This window comes from Paroedura picta, chromosome 1, assembly GCF_049243985.1.
Source record: "Paroedura picta isolate Pp20150507F chromosome 1, Ppicta_v3.0, whole genome shotgun sequence".
Taxonomy (NCBI): domain Eukaryota; kingdom Metazoa; phylum Chordata; class Lepidosauria; order Squamata; family Gekkonidae; genus Paroedura; species Paroedura picta.
This window is the reverse complement of record NC_135369.1, coordinates 85,574,553-85,590,866: the sequence shown is the minus strand read 5'-3', so window position 1 is coordinate 85,590,866 and position 16,314 is coordinate 85,574,553.

The following is a 16,314-nucleotide window of genomic DNA, read 5'->3' as shown; positions in this document are numbered from 1 at the left end:
TCTAAAGCTGTCGCCGGCCTTCATAGAAAGGACTGACAAGTGTTACATGTTGCAAACAATCACAGCTATTGCCTGCAACACTAAACTAGGCCACAAAATCCACACAAGCAGACATCTTTTAAACGTATTTAGAAGTATCTGATAGCTTTGTTAGCACACGTTTCATTTGGACATCATCCAAACTATTTTATTATGTAGTTTTACATTACATAAATAATACATACTGTCTTAAGGAGTAGCCTGTTGCTACTCTGTCCACCACTAGGTGTCTTTGCTGATGGGGCGGCCTATACCAAGAGAAAAACTGTTTCTTTAAAAAATATATAAACACATAAAGAAAGATAGTCTTCAAAATTGCTGGTTTTTGCTCTTGTCTATCACATTTCTGTATTGCTTAAATATTACCTGCAATACAGGCTGTTTTTACACATATTCTTATTTGGAGTAGATCTATAGCTGGGATCTATGCTCTGCTATAAGCAAAACATCATAAAATAATAAGATTTTGTATCCTGCTCCTCCCTGGTCGGCTCAGGGTGGACAACAACAGATCCCAAAACATCACACAGAAATTCAAGCATCAAAACTGTCTCCTCTTAATAATGTAAATCTTAGGAGTCAGGCAGAGCTTGGAGAGATTTTATCGGTGGATGGATTTCCAGGCAGGGCAGCCAGCATTTTTGATGTTATTTCCTGTCCTCAACCTGTAAGGGAAACATGCAAACCTCATCTGTAACATAATTCATCATTCTTTTTTTTTTTTGCCTCTCTGAAAAGAGGCATTGCAAGGCACAGGGATCCTTTAGGTTCTGATGGATTCCCCTCCTCCCCCATGGGGAAGAATCTCGCTACACTGCCTCCTCCATTTCATCCCTAAGCTACAACTAGCTGCCATTTCAATGCCGAGTCAACTTTCTTTCTTCCACAATTTGTCTCTGTAAGACTGTGTTATACTATGGAATTCTCTCCTTTCCTTGAACCTAGGCAATGATTCTATACTAGATGCAGTGGAACTACCTCTTAGATTTGGTTCTGCGGTACCCATATCGTTTTCTCTTGTAGAGTACAAAACAGCTTGATGTAATGTTTTCAGAAGGAACCAAATCACAAGTGGAAAGGTTAAGAAGTTCATCCAATTGGAATGACAACCTAACTTTTCCTGAGAGAATCATTATTGATCTATGAAGGACATATCATCCTGTCTTCCTTGAATTCCATGTGATTTATTTTTATTGTGTAGACTTCCTTCTTTAATTGAATAACTTTGTTTTTTCTGTTTTCATGCCTCTGGCCTGTGCATACATTGTATTTACTTGATTCCATAATAACATCAAGACTATGATGCCATGCATACCTTTGGCTATTTGTGTGAGCTGACACAGCAACCAAATCAAGAATGATTTTATATCCAGATCATGATTTGGATCGAAAGGTGATTTTGTGCCCATTCCTCCCCACTTTTCTCCTCCTCCACTGAGTTCCCCCAAAATGCTGCTTGATGGGGATAGGGAACTCTCAGGAATACTATGGAATAAAAGTGAAAACCTGGAGTAGAAAGGGAAGTTCCATAAAAACCTACCCTTCAGTGGATGGGAAGCAATCTTTAAATCCAGCCCCTGACACTGTGACTTGGATAGATTATTTTGTTTCAGAGCTGGAACTCTGTTTTGGGGAGCTTCCTCATCACCTCTAATTATTCACTTTCAGGTTTTTCCTTCTTTGCTCTAATCTTTCCTAAACCTGATTTTGCATGATATTTCCATAAAGTTCATATTCCTAGCGTATTTGCATGTCAGGTGGTTGAGGTGTGTGTATTTTTAAAAGTTTGACCCACATTGGCACTATTTTCCTTGTGTCAGCCCCCATGACTACCATATTCCCTGCTGTACCACTGGAGGGCTTTTTCATGCTTTAAAATGGTAATTCCTATATTGTTATAGCGATACTGTAATTACCATTTTTAACAAGCATGAAGAAAGCCCTCCGGTGGTGGATGATGGCCATGGGGAACTCAGGCTATCCTAGATCTGCTGGATACTCTGAACACAGATTCATTCATAGTGGCAAGGAGAGCTACATGGAGAATCATTGCTGTGAGGATGCAGCCCAGAGCATGTTTACACTCTTTTTAACAATGATTTTCAATTAATAAGACAAACTGCCTGATCCTAAACATGTTGATTCAGCCATAAGTATCAGTTCAACAGGATTTGCTTCCTTATTTGTAGAAAATTGGGAGGGGAGTGTTTTAAAATTGGGAGAGGATTTTACCCCCCCCTTCAAAAACAAACAAAGGAAATGTGTCTGCACTTGTACTGACAACAAAAAGAAGCATTCTTTGCTGGGGCTGGGGGGAAGAGGGAGTGGGAGTGGGAGAAACTGTCTGAACCAGCTGGCAGGTAGAAGGAAAGGGAGTCAGAACCACCACGGCCACATGAGGTGGGTGGGGAGGCAGGTAATCTGGCAAGTAGGGAGCAGGGGGAATTGGAATTGCCATTTCCTACCCCCCCCCCCTCCCCGGTCACGTGAACCAGGCATCCCTGGGTGGACAGGTAAGTTGGTCAGCTAGTGGGCAGCCCAATGTTGGGGGAGGAAAGGATAGGATTCTGTCCCACAAGTCTTGTATGTTCTTCACTTGTAGATTAGTATTTTTTGAAGAACACATTCAACAAAGGCATTCATGTTGTATGTGGGAGGAAATGTATCAGCCATGAAAAGGAACAGCATTAATGGTATAGTTGGGCTACAATAGCTGCATACAAGAGATTCACAATACAATCCTCTGCAGAGTTACTCTTGTGTAAGCCCATTTAAACCAAGGGCCTTAGATTAGAGTAACTCTACAGAGGATTGCACTTTAAAAGTCCTAGGATAGCTGTCATAAAACTGCACATCTATTACAACTTGACAAGTTCCAGATATCTATCTGAAGTTGTCAGAAGGAAGATAATAGAGTACCAGATATTTTTGTAATGCCCTCTGGTCATTTTTCATTGCCATGTTATTTACTTTTCCACTTGAAATGGAATCCTCCCCAGCCAGCTGATCTGTACCTGATAAGCAACAGCAGCAAAAGTGTGGATAATAAGGACTTTGTTTCATATGGCAGAGAGAAGCCATCCCATCTACTGCATCCCTACTCTTAGTGAGTACATTCACAAGTAGGTGCCCTTAATCCCAGGCTGCATTTTACTGACTTTTTCTACATCTTCTCCATCTTTATGGTATTCTTTTTGATGTGGGGCTACCAGTATTGGCCACAGTATCCAAAATGTGGTGACACCAACCATGTATATAATAGCATTGTAACACTTTCCATTTCATCTTCAGTCCCTTTGGGTTTTACTTACTCAAATTAATTAGATTTAAATTTATCTTTCAGCTTATCTCCACAGACTCAGCTGCAGCCCAGTCAGGGCCACAGGTTATTGGGAATGTGCTTTTCTACCAAGGTTTGCCCCACCAGACAATCTAGAGACATGGAGGAGCATGGAGCTGTCAGATAAGGGAAGCATTTGTTCTTAATCCAGAAAATACTATATTGAATTTAAATTGGATAAAAGCTATTCAATATTATCTGACATGAAGGAATATGCACAAATATATTTAAAATTACATTGAAAGAACCACAGTTTACCACAAATATCATATTATGTCACAGTGGTTTGCCTCATTCTCAACCATGAAATAAAAGGTTCTTTGTTCTTGTTTATTCTTGTATAGGATCCAACCAGAACGGTATCTAGATATATCCCATTTTCAAATAATAATCTTCCTCAATGGTTGTCTTAAACATAAATACTCAAAATGAATATCTTACAAAATTGAAAGCAATTATACATTGGATCCTGGTTGGATCCTATACAAGAATGAAGAACCTTTTATTTCATGTATTCTGTATAATTTTACCACATCTATGGGATTGGTTTTTTCTCTTGTATTGTATTCACTACAAACCGTCCCAGTTGTCTATATTTGCTCATCCTCAACCATAGCAAACACTGTGGCCAGATTTTGCTGCACATCTCCTAAAAGCCATTTCCAGAGCCCACATGATGGCAAGCAGTCCCCCCCCTCAAATGAGTGTGACATTATATTAATTGCAGAAGCAATGTTTCATCTCAGTTCCTCCAGCATACTAACCACTACCTGCCTTTTCTGTGATTCACCAGAAGGAAATCACAAGGGGGGGGAAGGCACATCAAGGTAGTACTGAACAATATACAATCGTCCTTCATGCACTAGCCATGCTGACATGTTACAGTATTTCTGAACTGCTGGAACAACCAGATGCATGGCTGTACCAGCTTAATTGTCTTCTCAGGAAATAAAACCATTTTAAACTTGCAATGACATTCCCTCCTGACCCAGCTGAAATACCTGAGATAGTCTTTGGGTTGCTAACTGGCTTGCTGAAAAACGAGCCATCCATTTAACAGAGTTTTGAAGCATGAAAACGGGCAGCTGCAGACAAAAGATTCAGCAAAGTTATTTAGATCAGCTGATCTCCCCCCCCCCCATAAACAAGAGGTTTATTAGTCCTTATTTGGCCAGCAACCCTGGCTGGTGAGCTGTAGTCTGCCTGACAGGTGACAAACTCTGTAGCCTTGTTGAATTATAAAGGTATGCACTGTATGCACACAGTATATCAACATCAATATTATTTTCCTACAATAGAGGGTATTGCAAATCACTTGTATTCTTTGGTTATGCCTCTCAGCAGACTAGTATCTGGAAATTCTGTTACCAAGTAATTTAGGGGGGGGGGGAATTAAGCCTCCTTCAGGAGTTAAGCTTCATTCTTAGCAAAGAAGTTAAAGGATTAGCAAAGTTGTTGAACCATAGCCAGGCAAATGCACATTTATGTGAATCCTGTTGAAAGTACAAGGAAATTTTAGGCAACTCTGGGATGCTTTACCTGTGTGAAATATTAGCCAGAAGGCAGACTTTACTGCTTCTGTTCTTATCTAAAGAGGCATGATGTATGCAATGGCCATGAGCTTCAAATAAATATTTTAAACTGATTATCCCTGAAATAATAGAATTGTTATCCATTACTGTGAAAAATGGCCACTATAGACAAGTGGAAGAAATTTATTCCCTAGTTCCTAAGGATATTCACTTAAGAGGTACGTAATTTTAAAAAAAACATATAATGATTCTTCCCCCAATACAGAGGTGCACAATAGCATTAAGAGAGGCAGTATTTAAGGGCGTATTCACATGACCAGGAAACTGTGTAAAATGAGATAGGGGAACCCTCACCCAGTTCCATGGTCTGTTTGCTGCAAATTCAGCCTCCATGCCCAAATGTAATATCAGAAGCTCGATGTGCATTTGATATTTAAGGGTTCCGTCTTATATTCCACATAGTTTAATATTTATATGAACCTACTGGAAAAGTCATCTGAATATCTAGAATTAAGTTTCACCAGTGTGCTGATGATGCACAGCACTTTTTTTCAGCTTTCCATCAAACTCCAGGGAAACGGAAGAATCCCTGAACCAATAAAAGGCTTAATGGGAGTGCACAACATTGGAACTTAATCCAAACAAGTCAGAGGTGCTGTGGCCTGGAGGTAATCTGGAATAGGTATGCAACCTGTTATGGTTGGAACTGAAAGAAGCAGCTTATAGTCTAGGGCAGGGGTAGTCAACCTGTGGTTCTCCAGATGTTCATGGACTACAATTCCCACGAGCCCCTGCCAGCAGAGGCTGGCTGGGGCTCATGGGAATTGTAGTCCATGGACATCAGGGCAGAGTCTGCACTTATTTTCTTTATTCCATTGTCAATCCTGTTGAATTCAGATCTCTTTGAACTCCCCCCCCCCCTTGAAACAGGAAAATGTTCTGCACGTGGTTAGGGAGGCTCAGAAGAGGCGGAAGAGGCAATGTTTTCTTGAAGGGGGGGGAGAGGATCCAAGAAGTCAGAGGAGGGAGGAAAAAAATCCTTTCTTTTCTTAAAGGGGGGGGACGAAGAAGGCACAAAAAAAAATCCAAGACTGACAGAAGTTGAGAGAAATTAGGGGCTTCTCCTTTAAGGCAAGTTTGTCACATGACCACTTGTAGCCAATCATGGGTTCTCTACCATAGAGGAGAGCCCAGATTCAAAACAATGTGATTTTAAAATATATTGAGCATTAGAAGCACTCTAAGACAGTGGTCCCCAACCCTTTTATCACCAGGGACCGGTCAATGCTTGACAATTTTGCTGAGGCCCGGGGGGGGGGGAGTCTTTTACCGAGGAATCGTCACCGCTGCCTAAGCCCCTGCTCTACTTGCTTTTCCGCTGGTGTCCCTGACTTCCCGCTGCCCACTGGGAGTGCTGCCAGCAGTAGCTGCGCAGTGCCACACCGAGGGGGAGCCCCAGCCATGGTGGCTGCTGGAGAGCACCAAAGGTGAGCCGGCGGCAGAGTGGCAGGGCAGCCGCCAAGGTTGCAGCCAGGGAGGAGGACAAGGAGGAGCTGTGGCCCAGTACCAACTGATCCCCGGCCCCGTACCAGTCCCCGTACCGGGGGCTGGGGACCACTGCTCTAAGATATTGCACAATAAAGGTAGGGTCACTCCGGATCAATCCTTGCTGCAGAAGGAAAATTTAAATCGCCCCAAATCAAAACGGAAATTGCATTCTGTGTAGAGGGCAGGGACCTGGGGTTGGAATAAAAGCTCCATGCAATTTACACCCTGGAGGACCACAGGTTGACTACCCCTGGTCTAGGGGCTTTGCTCTTTCCCTGTAAAAACAGGTGTCATAAGTTTGAGGTTCCAGTCAATATTTCCAATAAGCAGACATTGTTGAAAATCTCTTTATTCAGGAACAAGGGAAAACAGGACTTCTCAAATTCTTTGTTAAAAATAAAGTCTCTCTACGTAAGCACCCCTATATCCTTACATCCCCCCCTTCTCCCCCAATTCAAATTTTGGGTGCCAAAATTCCCAATGACACCCCCTTTCATCTCTTCTCACGACTAAACAAAACTAGCCACCAGGCACTGCAGCCCAGCCTGGGGTCCATGAAAATAGCCTGTGTCCAAACACCTAGCAGATATTCAACCTGCCCTTTCTGGTGGAATGGCAATGGAGGCAGAGACCAGGCTTGCAGTCCCCTCCTCCTGAACCCTCTGTGAACTCACCCCTGCCACTACAGATCTATGCAGGTACTTACAACCAAACAGACAAAATGGAGTTGCAGTAATCATGGCAAAAGCATGTAAATACATGGTTTTAGAAAATGTAGTCTTTTACCAGCTTATGATAGTTCAGCAGCTGTGGCCATTCCTGGAAATAGCATGCACACTGATATGAAACTGTTCGTAACATCTGAGTTTAGCTAGATGCTTCCCTCTGAAAGAATCCTTGCTGTAGGATATAAGGTTATCAGGGATCCATAAAAGTTTTTTGTCATTGGCAACCCCAAACTCCATGGAAACTGAGGAGGTATGATGGTATCCATCCCCACTAGGCTTTCAGGGTAAATGGACCAGTATACCTAAAGGGCTGCCTGTAAAAGAGCTGTTTTCCTCTTCCCTTGCCTTCTTGCTGTGTTTGACCGAGATATGGAAAGGAATCTGCATGCAGGTGAAATAGCACTAGTCACACTTGCCTCCTCCCTCCTGTCCGACAGAAGAGTGTGCCCCACTCACAGGTGGTGTTTGGTGAGTTGCCAACATCCAAGGTGGGGCCTGGCAATCACCCAGCAATACAGTTGATCTCCAGATAACACAGATAGATTCTCCTGGAGAAAATGGCTACTTTGGAGGGTAGAGTCTATGGCATTGTACCCTGCTCAGACATCTCCCTTCTCCAAATCCCACTGTCTCCAGGTTCCACTGGAACTGCTGCAACCAGCACCTTAAAACTGGATGGAATTTTAAAAATTAAATGTTGTATTTTTGCAAGCTTAATTACAATTTACAAATCAAGGCCAATCTGTGTGACGTGTCCTTCTGCTTGCAAATCAGGAATAGGACATTCACTCAGATTCCTGATAGTTGGTTCACACAGCAGAGATGGGTGTTTTCAAAACAAAATTCATTTATTAGCAAGAAGATACAGGGATGTAAGAATGTGGTTTCAGGACAAGGGTCTATCATTCTAGCTAACAAACAAAACTAACCAGGACTCTGCCCCATGAGACTATGCCAAACACACAAACGTTAGAGGGATAAGAGACTGTTCCATCATAATTTCTACAAAAATAACACTGCTTCCATTTTTTTAAAAAGATTTCATAGAATCATAGAATCATAGAGTTGGAAGGGGTCTCCTGGGTCATCTAGTCCAACCCCCTGCACTATGCAGGACACTCACAACCCTATCGCTCATCCACTGTAACCTGCCACCCTTTTCAATCTTCACAGAATCACCCTCTCCGTCAGATGGCTATCTAGACTCTGTCTTAAAATTTCCAAAGATGGAGAACCCACCACCTCCCGAGGAAGCCTGTTCCACTGAGAAACCGTCTGTCAGGAACTTATTCCCTATGTTTAGACGGAATTTCGTTTGAATTAATTTCATCCCATTGGTTCTGGTCTGTCCCTCTGGAGCAAGAAAGAACAACTCTGCTCCATCCTCCATATGGCACCCTTTTAAATACTTTAAGATGGTTATCAGACCCTTTCTTAGTTGCCTCATCTCCAGGCTAAACAGACCAAGTTCTCCCAAACATTTCCTCATATGTCTTGGTCTCCAATCACCTCACCATCTTTGTTGCCCTCCTCTGGACATGCTCCAGTTTCTCTACATCCCTCTTCAACTGGAGTGCCCAAAACTGAACACAGTACTCCAAGTGAGGCCAAACCAGAGCAGAGTAAAGCGATACCATCACCCCTGGACACAACACTCTGTTTGATACAGCCCCAAATCCCATTTGCCTTTTTAGCCACCGAGTCACACTGTTCAATCATGTTCAGTGTATGGTCTACTAAGACTCCTAGATCCTGTTCACACATACTACTGCCAAGACAAGTCTCTCCCATCCTATATAGGTTTATATGTTTTTTTCCTACCTGATTCCACGCTCCTCCACATGCAACCAGCTGGGTGATCTTGAGCTTGCCATAGCACTGATAAAGCTGTTCTGACTGAGCAGTAATATCAGGGCTCTCAGCCTCACCTTCCTCACAGGAGAGGAAAGGGTGAACGTAAGCAACTTTGAGACTCTTTGGGGTAGGGGAAAGTAGCATATAAGAACCAACTCCTCCTCCTCTAAATGCAGAACTTTAGATTCATCCCTATTGAATTTCATTGTATTCAGTTTAGCCCAGTTTTCCAGCCTATCAAGATCATCCTGTATTCTTATTCTGTCTTCTGTAGTGTTTGCTATCCCTCCCAGTTTAGTATCATCTGCAAATTTAATAAGTTTTCCCTCTAATCCCTCATCCAAATCATTTATAAATATGTTGAACAACATAGGCCCCAGGACAGATCCCTGGGGAACTCCAATTGTCACTCTTTTCCAAGAAGATGCTGACCCATTAACAAGTACCCTTTGGGTACGATCAGTCAACCAGTTATTGATCCACCTGCTAGAATTAGGATCCATACTGCATTTTACTAGCTTGTCAACAAGAATATCATGTGAAACCTTATCAAACGCTTTACTGAAATCCAAATAAACTATGTCCACAGCATTCTTTCCACTGGGGGAAAGCTGCTATTTCTTTTATTTACTTTCCCAATGTATGCCTCCAAATATGCTTGAAGAGAAAAATAATTTTAACTGTAACAAACAACATAGAAGGTAGTAGAGCTTTCTTATATAACAGAGTGTGATCTGATTCTGTTAAATCCATCTTGCAGTCTGCAATTTACCTGTTTATCTTCCTAATTTGGCCCAAAGCCTGTTGCACCAGTGCTTATGGGTTGAGGATGAGGTGCCACTAAAAATTGCACCAGCACAGGGTCAAAGACATGATGTTTCAGTCATCTGTGAGTCATTTCAAATGCTACATTTGTTGGTATAATTATTAATACCTGTGTCATTTTGCAACATGTAATGTACAAATAAACACAGGGCTGTCTGTTTTGATCCTTAACCAAACCCCCAGCACAAATATCAAAATTAGAATACATTGTGATCTTGAGTGAGTCTCATGGTGGGGGTGGGGTGGGAGATATAATTCCTCTCACAACCCATACATCTCCCTTCAACACAAACAAAAAGATCCAGCTTCCATACAACTCTACAATTTCCATGGAGTATATCTTTCTGGTATGAAAACAGGTCTACCATAAGATGTTACATATCTTGGAGATCTTTCTTCAGCCCATCTGTCATGTGTCCCACCAGTTATAGTATCATCCTGTTTAAATTCCTCCATACTCCCATTCTCCACATTACAAGACTGGTTATCATGCCCTTTGATAGCTACTTCTAGTTCTTGCTCCACATCATTACTTCCAGAACCAGATTCTCGCCCCACATCATTATTTCCAAACCCACGATTCCTTAACTTACGTCTGTTTTGCTGGTAATTACACCTGTCAGGGGTCGTTACCCAATATGTGCATGGCTGATTACATTTTTCTGTTACCAGGGAGAAAATCCATCCTTTTAAAGCTTCCACTCATACTTGGCCCCCTTCTTATAATGGTGAGGAATGTTGCCATTCAATCATAAAAATAATTTTGCCTATCCTGTACCCTTTGAAGATGATCTTGTGCCCCGCTAAATATTTTGGGAGACAATCACGCAGTGGTTACTGGCAGATTACTTCTGAGTATTTTACCCATCAGCATCTGAGCTGGGGAATACACCATTCCTGGGGCATGTGTACTGCAATATTCAACCAATGCCAAGTGTACATCAATCTGCACCTTTTCTGCCTTTCTAATGAGTTGCTTTATGGAACAAATTGCTCTTTCAACCATTCAATTTGATTCTGGATATTCTGGACTACTGAAACACTGCTCAAACCCCCACTCCCAAGTAAATTGCCAAAACTCCTGACTAGTAAATGGCATGTTATGACTCACAACTCTCTTAGGAATGCCATGCCAAGCAAATATTTCTTTAAGTTTGGCAATCATAGTTATATTGGAAGGGATAAAGAATGGTTCAAGTGTGGAATGCTGCATAAGACTCAAAAGTGTCCAGCATATGGGAAAATTTGTCATGTGGAAGAAAAAATCATTTTGCAAAACTACGTATTGTAATATCGACAGTTCATGATAAAGGACAACAAAGATATTAAGTTCATAATTTGGATTTACACAGTTTATTTATAGGAGTGTTGTCCCATAATACTGGTGAATTGGGTGCATTTCAAGCCCTTAGGTCATATGCAGATGTAACTTTAAAAGGATGTAAAGTTTAAGTTAGATACAGGGACTGAATCAAATGTTCTGCCATTAAAAGCATAATGACTTGCCTGGTCAGAAAGTATTAACAAAAAGTCATACAACTCTAGTGGCTTATGATGGAACACAGATAAAACCTTTAGGCACCATTGTCTTTGTAGTTCATACTATAAAACAGGAAGCTGGATTATTGTTTTATGTAACACATAAATCAACCCTTCCATTGTTATGGAGGATGGGTTGTGAGACTTAGGATTCCTTTTGCAATGAACCAAGTCCAATCTCACCCACTTTTTTGAGTTCTTTGAAAAAGTAAATAAGCATGTAGGAAACAGTGGCCAGGTAGGCACTATATACCTGGACTTTCAAAACGTGATGGGTAATAGGTTCTAAATCAACAAAGAGAAATACTTCTATACACAGGGTGTGCTAAAAACTTGGAATATGATGCCAGAGGATGTAAAGATAGCTTCAGGCATAGATAGCTTTAATAGGAGATTAGACAGATTTATGGAGGATAGGTGCATTAGTGGCTGCTAGCCTTGGTGACTGAAGGGAACTTCCATATTCAGAGGTAGTCAACTGGTGAATTCCAGTGCCAGGAGGCAACATCAGAGGGAAGTCTCAAGAACTGGTTGGCCAGTGTGAGAGACAGGATGCTAGACTAGGTAGACCATGGTTCTGATCCAGCAGAGCCCATCTTCTGTTCTTATACCCCTCTAAGTATATTAAAGTCAATGGGGTGGATCCTTTCCCTATTCTACCACTTCACTGAGCAAATGTTATTTATTTGTATATTTATCATTTGGATCAAGCCCGAAGTATTCTTGCAGTCCAAGGCATCATCCTCCCATTTACATGGCTCTCTTTCTATTGGAAAGGCCAGTTAATTTGGAGGAAGTCTCCATAGGCTGGATGAAGGCTTCTTGGAGGATGCTTTGATCCACCACTCTGGGTCCATAAGGGTGTAACTCTGCTTTCGATGGCATTGTTAGCCACCCAGTCACAGCACCACCCCTGAAGCAGTCATTAAACAGTTAAAGGGGACAGCTTAATCCCAAGATTCTCTTAACTTTTTCAGCTTCCCTTTTTTCTCTTCTTTCTTAACCATTTCCACAGGCAATGTACACTGCTGAATCATTTCTGCTCATCAGTGTACCTTCTTGTAGAAATACCTAAGACATGATCCAACAGGATTTTAAAAATATTTCTTGAAATTCCACATCTATCCTTAGCTTGTGAATCTATCTGGTACTTTCCTGATCAAAACTGTTGCTTCAAAGCACTGGTTTCTAAACCCTAAGAAAACAACCTCAGCAGTTTGTTTTATGTCCTGCCTGATTCCAAATCTGCCTGCTATTGCCTGGTCAAAACTTAGAGATGGAAACAAACTGCTTGGATTTAACATTGCATGGTTTATTCCAGCTATAGATCAGAGTCTTCCATGGGCTCTAGTTCTCATATTTGAAGATAATTTTTCCATCATGGGGACTAAAATGTGTGTATTCATGAATAACTGTCTTTTTCAGCTACAGATGCTGGGAATGTGACAGATATCCACAGTGAAAAAGATGCAAACATTATAAGATAATGTGCTTTTGTTGCCAAGGAAATAGTGGGAAAGTGAAGTCAAGTCAACTTCTGCTCCTTTTCTGTCTTCCAATGAAATTTCATGTGGAAGAACTTTTGGGCCTTTTATTTTTTCCCTTCAGAATCTGAAATAACACACATATATATGAACATTGTTTAGGAATATCAATATATGAATGTTTTATTTTTCACATTGGTGCCACAGCCAAGAATAAATTAATTATTATTTTATTTTTATAGCCTGCTCTTCCCTAGTAGGCTCAGGGAGGATTCTGCTGAACTGGAGTTGCCAACCTCCTGGTGGCACTGGAAAATCTTATGCTATTAACAATTCATCTCCAGACAACCAAGAACAGTTACCCTAGAGCATATGGCTGTTTTGGGGGGCGAAACAGCATTTTACTATGTTGAGGTCTCCCTTCCCCAGGTTCCAGACCCTAAATCTCCAGGTATTTTCAAACCTAGAGCTGGCAACCCTATGCTGAGTGCTCCGTAGAAAGAACCTGTTGAGATGAAAACCCTCGAAGAAGAAAACCTGGATAATGTGGTTGTTAGGTGTCCCTCAGTTCTGGGAAAAACCTTTCACCTATTTGCTCTGCTCCCAAGCACAGTTGCATCCTGCCTTTTTGTCCTCAAATACTATTTGTGAATTCAATTTAATCACCATCTCATCTGTCCCTCTCCTTCCATTTAGTTCAGTGTTTTTTTGTTTTATGCATCCTGCTGACCAAAGGCTCCTGACTCATCCATCGCAACTCACAGGAGAGCTGATTTTATCTTTTGTCTCTCACTGTTTACCTGGGGTCCTAATAAGCAGGATGACACAGATTTTATGTAACTTCTTTTTACCCTTCAGGCAGGGTGAGGAGAAAAATGTAAACCAGCTTCTAAAACCAGCCAATTACAAAACAAATTGCAAATAGTCTCGGTTTTGTAACTTTGACAGTAGAAGCACTTCCAACTGATTCCTAAAGGCACTCTTCCTGTTTCTTGTTTTTCGGAGACCTCTTTCACACCACTTTTGAAGTGATGAAGCAGAGAATGTTCACTGCCCGAGGTAAACAACAACTGAAAAAGTGACTAGGTATTTAGATCTTGGCCATGTAAAAGCTAAAGATTTTATCCAGATTGATTCATTCTCTAATTATATCACATCAGCTTCAGGGCCCACATATCCTTTCGCTGGGTCAAGTAAAAGCTAGTAACACACCATCTCTCCATCCTTTTCCATAAATGAGATCTATGAAATTCATTCTATAAGTGAAGTCATTACAGAAAATTTTCTATTTAATTTCTGTACCCTTTACCATAATATGCTTTCTTGGTATTTATTTATTTATTTATTTGCCTGTCTCTCTCCAAAGACTTGAGATGGGTTATATCCAACCTAAAACCCCAATAAAACCCCAACCCATAAACCTAAGCATAACACCAAGCATAACACAAAAGACAGCTAAATCCCTCCTCCCACCTGCAGCCATCCACCAAGGTGGGTTTGCTTAGTAGTAGAGCATAGCCTGAGGAGGGCTCGTAGATTTTAGTCCAAGCCACAACCAAAGACTTGTTATTTCATTTCTTTACTATAATGTGCTCTATTTATGTTATTTCATTTTTGAGACAACAAACAAAGCACATTATGGTAAAAGGCTACAGCTACTGCTGAAGCTGAGCCTCTAGCCAGCCCTAGGCCTAGTCTGCACACAATAGATAATGCACTTTCAATGCATTTTAGAAGTAGATTTTCCTGTTCTGCACAGGAAAATCCAGCTGCCAAAGCACATTGAAAGTGCATTATCCTATGTGTGCAGACTAGGCCCTAGTCGGCTGTAGGTTTCTCCTTAAATCCGGCTTTCTCAACTTCTTTAGCATTGAGAAACCGCTGAAACATTCTTCACAATCTATTAGGGTTGCGCAATTTGGTTCAGTTTAGAAAAAAACAACAACACTAAAACAAATCAATGTTGATTCAGGGGGGGTTGCCCCCCCCCCCCCAGCTAAATCACAATTTCCCTATGCAAAGTATGGCCCAAGTCACTGAAACCAAGTCAATTCATGTTTCAGTTCAGGTAAATCTGTTAAAATGCTGGAATGGATCGAAGCCAATCTAGGCATCCTTTTCGCTTCCCCCCCTTTGGAAGGCAGAGCAAGCAAACAAGAGTTGTGAAATAGCTGCTGGACATTTACACTTAAAAGCTTGACCAGTCCACCAGTTGGCTGTTAAGTTTAAATGTCCAGCCGTTGCTTCAGGACTTGCTTTCACTTCCTACCCCTTCCAAAGGGAGGGAAGTAAAAGGTGCTACTGGACTCTTGCTCTTTTCTACTATAACTATTATGGTGCAATTCTCTTCAAAGTTATACTTTTCTAACTAAATTAAACTCAATGGGCTTAGAAAAGAGTAATTCTGTTTCAGATTGCATCCCACTGAAAGGAATGCAGTGCAACTGGCTGACACCCTGATTTAGATAGGGACAGCATTGCCTTCAATCGGATGTGCATTCAGAGACATGTATCAGCCACGTCTTGTCCTGACTGGTCAACTGTGCTTGAATGACTAGGGCAAGGGAACATTGACCCAGTTGCCTCAGCAATGGGTAAATTATCCCTCCAGCAAAAAACCATTGAACACATTTTGCAGTGCGTAGGCACATGGGTGAATGAGGGGAATATTCATGAAATGCACACTTTCCCAACTCCATGGTCACTGTTTTCTGTGGCAAAGTTTCCTGTTAGATTTATAATTCACTACAGTGTTCTGTCTTAAATCATTACATCTCACCATAGGCTGGAAGTACTGTATATACCCGAGTATAAGCTGAATTTTTCAGCACATTTTTTAATGCTGAAAAAGCCCTCCTTGGCTTATACTTGAGTGAGGGTCCCATGGAGTAGTTGCCATTAGTCACTAACTTCCCTGGGGCAGACCTCCCAGGACACAGGCGGAGGCTTAGGTCATGACATACACTTACCTGGGAGTAATCTGTAAGAAGCAGTGATACTTCTCCTCCGTGCAGGCACAGGGAGCCCAGTTTGAGCCTTGCACCACCCAGTAGCTGCCGCATTTCCCACCCTAGGCTTATACTCCAGTCAATAGGTTTTTCCCTTTTTTTGTGGTAAAATTACTGTAGGTGCCTTGCGTTATATTCAGGTTGGCTTATGCTAGAGTATAAGTACATTCTTCAGTCTATCCTCTTCTGTGCTCTTTTGGCAGCTTAGATGCTTTTTAAGGATCCTGCTTCCTGTGTTGCCATTGCATGCTTTCAGACATTGTAAGAAGCTGGTCCTTCACTGTGGTTGTCCTGTGGCTACAGAAAATTTTCTAAGAAAGGTCCACTTCTCTTCTGGTCTTCAGGAAGTATGTAAGAATCAGTGGCTAATAGTAGCAGGGAAGAGTAGGTAGGGCATAACATTCATTTTATGACGCT